The following is a 5,792-nucleotide window of genomic DNA, read 5'->3' as shown; positions in this document are numbered from 1 at the left end:
GTTCAGCAGATAAAGGGAGTTTCATTTATCCTCACTTTGCATCTTATAGAATCACAGAATCATTGAATGTGTGGGATTGGAAGGGGCCTTTAAATGTCATCTAGTCCAGGGCTTTAACCATCCACGTGTAGTGACTTGGCTGAGCACCATGAAAGGTGAGTCCTACAAAACCCCAGGCAGAAAGTTGCCAGAAAAGGGAACTGTGCTTTTCAGTGAGCAACCCCTGTGACTGGCAAAGCCCTGACTTCAGAGGTCCTCAGCTCCTCCTGGCAGAGCTAACATCACCACAACACCTGGAGGCCCCTGTAACCAAACCTTGCCCAAGGGAGTGTGTTCTCCACCCCAGGGGCACTGCCTGGGTTGGCTGTTGATGACAATGATGGGTTTTAATGGGTTTGGTGGTGGGCTGACGATGACCACCTCACTGGTCCTGCTTCTTGACCTTGAGGTTGCTCCTCCAGCATCACCACCACCCCCAGTAAGTCTGCCCAAGCTTGCTCAGAGCTGGTTTATGCACAGGAACGTGCAGCAGAGACACAAAAATGGGCTCAAAAGAGTCTCTGCAGACACAGAGAGTCTGGCACTGTCTGTGTGAGATGGGACAAGGGCCCTTTTGTGTGCTGGGGACAGCCCACGACCCAGCTGACACACGATCCCTCAGTGAGCCCATCAGCCAGGAATCAAATTCAACTGCATTTTCCTCCCATCCCATGAAAGAGGCAGGTTGGATCTCTCTGTGCCCCCTGGTAAGGGAAACCCGTGGGAAACGGGGTCACAGGGAGATGAATCCAGGGCAGGAGCTCAGAGACTGGGAGAAGAAAAGGGTTGAGTAAAGGTGCCCTTGGAACAAGCACGTGGGTTGTGCCCTGGCCTGAATCTCACCATGGTTTTAGGTGGAAAAGGGCAATACCAGCCTTCTCAGCTAAAGGGTTCAGGCTCTAACCTGGTTCCACCAAGCTGCAGGATGGTGTGGACATGCTCCCTCTTGCAAACAAGCACCATCTTGACCCAGAGCTATCCTGAACCTACCTCCAATTCAGATGCTGCAGGGAAGGAGGCAGGGAGGGTCTCCTAGAAGCATGGGATACCCTGTTGGTATCCCATGGAAACACAGCACTACAGCATGAAAAAAGCACCTTGACAACTCACAGCTGATGGAGAAGGGGAGAAGTGATGCCTCCAGCCCATCCCACGAAGCTAATTACAGTCCCTGGATCCAACAGCCCACCCAGATGTGGCATGGACATGATCCCTGATGACATTTCCCCCATTTCATCGCCCTTCCCCTTGGAGGAGACCACAAGCAGAGCTGGCTGAGTCTCACACTTCTTGAGACCACAGGCAGAAACCACAAGCACACTCACTCCCTGGCTGATCTGCAACGTCTGCAAAAACCCAAATAGAACTTTGGGAACCACTCTGTGATGAACACCAGGAGACAGGACTCTCCTTGTTCTGGTTTTATCCCCAGGGTTTTGCTCTTCCTGCACTTGGTTCAGCTTTGGTCCCATCACCCTTCACCCTGTTACACTCAAGTCCTCAGCAACAGAGATGGAGAGAGGTGACAGTTCTTGCCCAGATCAGAGAACACTTTGCAGCTGCTCTTCTCCACAGCTTCTTCCTTTCCTCTAAGCTTTGCAGAGCTGTGGTCAATGAGACAGAGGTTTCCCACAGACCTGGCACCCGATTAAACAGGTTGGACAGGCCACCATGTCTGAGAGAAACCCCACCAGATGCCATATAAAGCACAGGAAAGGGTTACAGAGCTCCAAAGGTTTCAGCCTTGCATGTGGTCTCTCCATACCACTACATCTGCATCCCCTCCTGTCCCCTCACCTGTCACCCAGCTCTGCAGCACCGATGGGGGGAAGATGACCCCACCTTCCAGCCCATCACTCAGCAGCCTCCTGTGACCCCAGCCAGAAAACCCAACGAGGTGTTTGAAGCCCACCAAGGTGGGGAACCTCCTCCAGCCTGCCTGGGCCATCCTGCAGCACGGACGTGCCAAGATGCACATCCCCACCTTCAGGACAAGGAGCAAACAGGGCTCTCTCGTCAACTCAAACCGAACAATCAGGGAGACAAAAAACCCTTCACAAGGCAGCCTTGTCCTCACTGTCGTGCTCTTCCTCCTTCTCCTTCTGGAAATGCCAAAGCCTTTCTTTTTTCATTATTTATTTATTTATTTTCTCTTCTCAGTTTTGCCCAGAACCTCCAGGACAAACCCTGCAGTGTCTGGCGGGGCCGTGGCTGCTGCCCACCCCCTGGCCTCCAGCCCTGCTGCATCTGCAGTGGAGAGGACACGTCCAGCCAAGCTGTGTGAAGGCACAGAAGTGGCAGCTGCCCCCTGCTCTGCCCACGGGCCTGAGGGCACGAGCACCAGCTCCTGAGGTGACACATCCAGCCCCTGGAAGGGACAAGGGGAGGGAGGAAGCAACAGCGATCCCTGAGGATGCCAAGGAGGATCAATAATCATACAATCATATCATGGAATGGTTTGGGTTGGAAAGAACCTGGAAGATCATCCAGTTCCAACCCCCTGCATGGGCAGGGACACCTCCCAGCAGCCCAGGCTGCTCCAAGCCCCATCCAACCTGCCCTTCAACACCCCCAGGGATGGGGCAGCCACAGCTTCTCTGGGCAACCTGGCCCAGGCTCTCCCCACCCTCACAGCCCAGAATTTCTCCCTCCCATCTCAGCTCCAGCTCCCTCTGCCAGCTGGAAACCCTTCCCCCTGCTCCCATCCCTCCCTGCCCTTGTCCCAAGCCCCTCCCCAGCTTTCCTGGAGCCCCTTCAGGCACTGGAAGCTGCTCTCAGGTCTCCCTGGAGCCTTCTCTTCTCCAGGCTGAACACCCCAACTCTCCCAGCCTGGCTCCAGAGCTGCTCCAGCCCTCCCAGCATCTCTGGGGCCTCCTCTGACCTCTCTCCAACAGCTCCATATTCTTCCTGTATTAGGGACCCCTGAACTAGACTGAGCACTACAGGAGGGTCTCACTAGAGCAGAGTAAAAGGAGAGGGCCTTAAATTGTGCCAGGGAACGTTTAGATTGGAGTTTTGAAACAATTCCTTCCTGGCAAGGGTTGTCAGGCCCTGGCCCAGGCTGCCCAGAGCAGTGGTGGAGAAATCCCTGGGGGGGGTTTCCAAGCCCTGGAGATGTGGTGCTGAGGGACATGGGTCACTGGTGGCCTTGGCAGGGCTGGTTAATGGTTGGACTTAATGATCTTACAGCTCTTGCCCCACCAAACTGACTCTGTGATTCTCCGGGTGAGGAACCCTGCGATGAGAGGAACCCCAAGCAGATCAGTGTTGCAACCCTGGCACTCACGTGCTCTCAAATATATATATACCCACAGGCATGTGCATGTGATGCCAGCATCCCAAAAAATCTCCTGTAACAATATCTTCCATGACCAGGCAGGGGGTATTTGGATGAGTCAATACAAGGCAGGTGGGGGCTGTCACTGGAGAAGGTCAGGGGCAGCCTAGGGATGAGCAGCACCCAAGGGGACCACAGGTTGGATACTGAATCACTGAGTAAAGGGCTTTAATCCTGGTTTCTGCCCATTTTTCAGCATTCCCAGTGCCATCCCAGGGGTCCCCATCCATCCTGTGGTGTTGGGTGCTTGGGAACCCACCAGCAGAAGCAAAGTCAGGGAAGCAAAGAAAGCGCATCCCAATCACGGCTGCAATGAACGTGTTTCCACAGGGGGGTCGACAGGGTTTAATAGACCTTCCCAACTAATTAACCTGGATTAATTTACTGACAGGACCTCACAGATACAGCCCTTCATTCTGCCAGTGTGAAGCCCTGGGAAGCTGGAGGTGGAAACCAGGATCCATTTTCTGCATCTCCCCACCGACTCCTCTGCAACAGCCACGAGGAGAGCGTGGGTGTTTTCCCTGCCCTCATTTACAACCATTTTAGTAGACTCATCACAATCCTCCCTCCGGATCAGGAGCTACTGGAGATGCTGGGAAGTGAACAACCTGGCATTGTTTTTTTTCTCTCCTTTGGGACTGTGGTTGAAACCCTCAACCACCAAAAGCAAACAGGCGGCGGGGTCGGATGCTGCCCAGCCTGTCTGGTTGGGAGCAGCCAGATGGGACCAGGCTGAACTTGGAGCCTGCCCAAACTGCAGGGTTTTCATCTGCCCTCTCCATTTGGCTCCTTTCCCCCCTGGTGACCTTCAGTGCCTTTCTCCTCCAGGCTGGCTCTGGCCACCAGCGTGGGCTGAGGACATCCCCAGTCGTCCCTGTCCCACCATCAACATTGCTCCTTGGTGCTTCTCTCCAAGACAAGATACTTCCAAGATACATTTCCAAGATAACCACAAACCAAGTTTAAGCAGCTTAAGGGCCTTCACCCACTTTCCTGCCTGGCAATGTCCCTCTTTTATTCCTCATGGTTCTAATTTACCCCTTCCCTCATCCCAAAAATAGCCAGAAACCCTAATTCTTCCCAAAATAAGCTTGTGAAGGATCTATTTTTTCTCTTCTTTTCCCCCAGAAAGCAGCTCAGAGGGCACTGGGCAGCCACCCTGCCTGGCAGAAATGGAGCTGCTCCCTTGAAGCATCCCCGTGCCTCAGTTTCCCCTCCTGCCTCCAGGCTGAGAAGCAGCAGAGTTGAATTTCTTTTCTGCATCAAAAAGTTTGCTTTGTTTTTTTTTAGGGGGGAGTTTCAGTTTCCTAGAGGGTTTTTCAGGAACTCCAGCCAAGCTAAAAAAGGGGAAACAGAGTTTGGGTAAAAAGATACAACTTAGAAAAAAAACTTTAAGCCTTTGTTTGTGGGTCAAATAAAATGTTTCACTTTGAGCCAAATGATTTCCTTGCTGGGAATTTCTGGTTTCCCTCAAAAAACTCCCTGGATTCCTCACTGAATCAATCCCCCTTTGAGCTTCTGCTTCCCAGGCAATGCTAAAACCTCCTGCCTTTGTCCACACCATGGGAACTCACATCTGGATTCACCAGAGCTGTGGCTTTAGGGGGAATTAGATAAAAGCATTAAAGTCATTGGCGCTGGTCGTGCATAATTAAAGCTGCCCTTGTTAGGTTGAATCTGACTCAATTCCCAGCACAGCAGGTCTCCAGGGATGGATCCTCCTGGAAGCAAATATCACCCTGGCCAGTATTGAATCCCTTCACCACCACTTCCCTCCCTGTGATAGCAAAGGTGATGCTTCTGGAGTGTTTTTCCCCTGCCATCCAGGAGACTCATCCCGCAGGATTGGGGGCAGATCCTGTTGGAGCCCCCAAACCTTGAGTTTTGTTTATCCCAGGGAGAGAACAGGGTGCTCATTTTAGGCTTCCTGGAGATAGAAAGGAGCTCCGTGCTGGTTTTATACCAGGAATCTGAGCTTGGTTTTGCCCTCCAGGATTTTCTGGTGCTCCCCAGAGGAAGCAACAGTCAGACGAGGAGAAGAGTCTGGGACCGGTTTCTGGTCCATCACCTGCTTTTTGCAACTGTTTCACCTTAGAAACCCCATAACTGGGAGAAATGACATTTCCCCAGAGTCCTCACAGCCTCCTGCCCACACTAAGGGAGTCACCCACCAACACCACCCCCCCTCCTCACCCTGGCAAAACCAAACACACTCTACCCATGTGGGAGATAACCAGGATAACACAATTATCAAGCTCCACCACAACACCAGCAGTTGCTTCAAAAGCAAAGCAGGACCTAAACCTCACGTGGGGTGGACTTGGGGGGAATAACTTGGCCCTGACTAAGGTGCATCCCGTGGGAACAAGAAGGTCTTTGTCCATGGACTGGGTTCCCACTGAGGCTTTCTTAG

This window comes from Chaetura pelagica, unplaced genomic scaffold, assembly GCF_000747805.2.
Source record: "Chaetura pelagica isolate M959 unplaced genomic scaffold, ChaPel_1.0 scaffold430, whole genome shotgun sequence".
Lineage (NCBI taxonomy): Eukaryota > Metazoa > Chordata > Aves > Apodiformes > Apodidae > Chaetura > Chaetura pelagica.
Note: the sequence above shows the minus strand (reverse complement) of the source record.